This window comes from Arachis ipaensis, chromosome B05, assembly GCF_000816755.2.
Source record: "Arachis ipaensis cultivar K30076 chromosome B05, Araip1.1, whole genome shotgun sequence".
NCBI lineage: Eukaryota > Viridiplantae > Streptophyta > Magnoliopsida > Fabales > Fabaceae > Arachis > Arachis ipaensis.
In genome coordinates this window covers 6,984,094-6,988,396 of record NC_029789.2, presented here as the reverse complement: position 1 = coordinate 6,988,396, position 4,303 = coordinate 6,984,094, and positions in this window count along the sequence as shown.

Sequence of the window (4,303 nt, the reverse complement as noted above, 5' to 3'; positions counted from 1 at the left end):
TTAATTATTCAAAAATCTTTTGAACATACAATGGTTCCACGAGAGGTTGACTATTGAGAATTGAATATAATATTTTTAAATTTGTATTTTCAATAAAAAGATGTATTTAATTCTATCCATCCTAAATAATTCTATATTCACTATTACTTATCCATCTAAATAATTCTAACATTGATAGAATATTATTTTTAGATGCATAAATTTAAATATATTTATTCTATTTCAAAAATTAATATTCATATTTAACTTAGAATTTCAACAAATATGACAAAAAAATTATATTTTTTAGTTAAAAAAATAAAATATCTATAAATATACTTTTGTACTTTAGCTTTAGATTTTTCAAAAAAAAATTGGCAAGTTAATAGAATCAAATCAGATTTCTATAACATATATAAGAATGTATATTACACATAAATAAAAAATGTTAGGTGTAATAAGAATAAATACATAAATTAAAGTAAAATTTAGAAAATTATGAGCCAATAAAATATTGAAGAAAAGAAATATAAATAGAAGAGAAATAAAATTATCAGATAGAAGAGAAATAATTTAATAAATTTTATGTGTATATAAAAAAGGAATAAAAAGAAGATATACAGTACCTTATTTAATTTAGCAAGATTTATAGGAATAAACATATAGAATAAGAGAATAAAAAACAATAATAAAAAGAAACTAAATATCTGAATTAATATAAAAAATAAAAAATAATAAAATAATGATAATCTATCATAATCTTAATTTTTTAATATAATTAATTAATAACAATATAATTAGTCTACCATAATCTGTTGTATAGAATGATACAATATCAAATGATATTTATAGGTGCTAAGAAAATTGAAATAATAAAGACATAATATCCTATAATAAATATTCAGATATGTTAAATAATGCTAATTGATCTTATTGATGCTAATTATATTCTAACACCCCCTCAAACACAAGTGACAACTTGAGTTTGAAACTTACTTGAAACAACTAAATAAAAAAATGCATAAACTGATAAAACGGATGCAGACAGAACTGCCTGAAGAAAGGACAAATAAAACTGTCGAAAGGAAGCGCGACGGAACTGTCGGAAGAAAGCGCAGACGGAACTATCAGAAGGAAGCGCAGACAAAACTGTCAGAAAAAAATGCAAACAGAACTGTCGGAAGAGAATGCAGACGGAACTGCCACAAGAGTGGCTAACTGTCGAAAAACTGCTAAAAAGATGGCGAACTGCAAGAAAACTGCTGAAAAGTGACAAAGTGCGAAGAGATCACAAACTATCGAAATGTGACGAAAAATATATGGTTCCTCCGTGAGAATAAGTAAGTAGTGGATGAGTTAATCGGTGAGGTTAGAAAAGCATCAAAGCATTGACAAAAGAAAAGAAAAAAATGGCACAGAAGAAAAATATGAAAAGTACGGTGATTTTACCATAAGAAAATCAATTTATCCTCCTCAATGAGGATACCATGGCTCTGATACCATGTTAGAAAGGAGAGAGGGAGCAATATGAAAAAAAGGATTGTGAATATTCAAGTTGTGTAGAATAATACAATATAGAAGGATATTTATAGGTAACAAGAGAATCGAAATAATAAAGACGTAATATCCTATAATAAATATTCAAATATGTTGAATAATGCTAATTGATCCTAATTATACTCTAACAATTATATTCAATTAATTGATATACATAATATTAAATTGTGTGATATTTAAATATCTAATCAAATCAATTAGTTGATATAATTAATCCATCGTAATGAATTATATTTAATGAGTTAAAAAAATAAATCAGGAAACACTCTCAAAAGTATGCCACGTCAACTTTATCATTAAGGGTAAAAATCCGATTTTTATATAATAGAATAGATTTTTCACATAATTTGTTACATTATATTTATTATATATTACTAATTTTACAACCAAAATGTATCACATGCCACTTTTTTATTGTAATTGAAATCAATTTTGTTCTCTGCAAAATTAAAGAGTTCTCCTTTCCTCTCTCTCTCCCTTTCTCTATCTCTCTCATTCCCACATCCAATATATCTTTTTTTATATAATTATCAATAACTAATTACAAATTACAAATTTAACCATCAAAATAGATAACATGACATTCTCTAATTACAAATTTAACCATCAAAATTAACTATATTATATATTACTAATTTAATAATCAAAATGTGTCACATGACACTCTCTTGTTAAAATTGAAAAGAAATATTTTCTCCAAAATTAATAAACTCCCTTCCTAAATTTTCTTTTTATCTTTCTCCATTTTTTTATTTCTTCCTAAATTCTCTCATCTAACTCTCTCTCCATTTTTCTATTTCTCTCTACTATTTTTACTCTATATATAATTTATATTTTATATTTTATATTAGTAATTTGACAAACCAAAATGTGTCACTAGATATTTTTCATTATAATTAAAATAAATTTTTTCTTTCCAAAATTAACAAATTCCCTCTCTCATTCTTCTTATTTATCTTTCTCTCTTTCTCTATTTTTCTCTATCTTTCTGTTCTACAAATAATAAAATTAACAAAATCATATCATTCAAATTAAAAATAATATTATTATATGCATATTTTTTATTTAGTTTTAAATTTTTGTTGCTTATCTTTCTAATCTATATTTTCACTTCTCTTTCTTCAAATATTTATTACTTATAATTTGAAAAAAATATTGATGTTGTGATTTTCTAATTCCATTGCATTATTTTTATAATTCTTAATCTAACAGACTTGAATTTCATGTATATATATTAAAATTAGGAAAAATAATAATTTCACTTTTTTTTTTTATAATACACATTAATTATTCATTGTATAGTTATACGAATTGTTGTAAAAAAAAATAATATTATCAAAATAGGAGTAATATTATAATTTCACCCAAATATAAAGTTTCTTTTCCCTCCTATTCATGGTGTGTGGATGCCATGTGCGGTATTTTGAGTTTGTTATTGCCAATAGGCTGAGTCATAAACCCAATAATGGCCGCGTCATGCGACAAATCAAGAATCAAAGTCATCTATCTAAATGGTTTTCATTTTCACCGACACTACTAGAGCTAGGTGTGATGGGGTTATACACTCATATCTGCATTAATGAATTAATTAAACCAGTCATTTTTCTTAATAAAAACCAATTACAGCACACTGTACTGTTATTTACATGTTTTTTATTTTTTATTTTTTCTAAAGGCCAAATAAAGAACAATATTTAAAAGATACTTAATTGCATAAATAAATAAAAATTAAATAAAATAAATTTAGATTATTTGAATGGATTTTTTTTATCTCCTTAACATCATTATTTTTCACATACATCACATTCAATGTAAATATTTCAAAACTGAATATCTGTTTTTAGTAATATTGGACAACAAAACCAAACGAGACAATTAAAAAAGATGGTGTAAAAGCGCTCGTATGTAAACCTTATCAGATCAGTAATAGTAATTTGAAGTACTACCTATTTACTATCTAGTGAAAGTTTAATTAGTGTTAAACTAGTCACCAAAAAAAAACAATTAGTGTTAAACTGATCTTTTTTCACAACACTAAAAGATAATCAATAACAGTAAAACAAAGAAGACAGAAGCACAGATAGAAATCAACGTTTTATTGGCAGTATGTGGAGTATGAACCCGTGTCTCTACAGTCAAAGTGGCCTTGGGGGTAACTTATTTTGATTATTATTTAGTGATGAAAAATGAGTTTACTTAAGAAATCATCTATTTTTCAGTTAATATTATTTATAAATTTGGAGTGAGGATTTTTATTTTATTTGTTGTAATTTTTTTATTTTAAAATTCACAAATTGAATGATCTGATTTTTGTCTTTAAGATAGTGTTTAGAAGAGACATACAGATTGAGAGACAAAGACCGAGAGACAGAAACTAAAATAAGTTTTAATATTGTGTTTGGTGTAAAATAGGAGACAGAGACTAAAATAAGAATGAAACTCTAATTTAATTTGCACAAAAAATAAAGTTAGAATTAATTAATTGAAATGGGGGTATTTTAGATATAAAATATTATTAAAGTTTCAATCTTCGTCTTCAAAAATTTCAGTTCTTTGTGTCCCCACTTTTTGGAGGTATTGAAATATTAAAATTTTGGGATAGAGACTGAAATTTTAGTACCATCCCCTGAACCAACAAATATGATATTGAGTCTCAGTCTCCCAATCTCCGTCCTAATACCTCAAAACAAACGCTACGTAAGAAATCGAAAGGTCCGATTTTTGTTTTTCCAAAAATTGAAAAATCCAATTTTAACATTTTAAATTA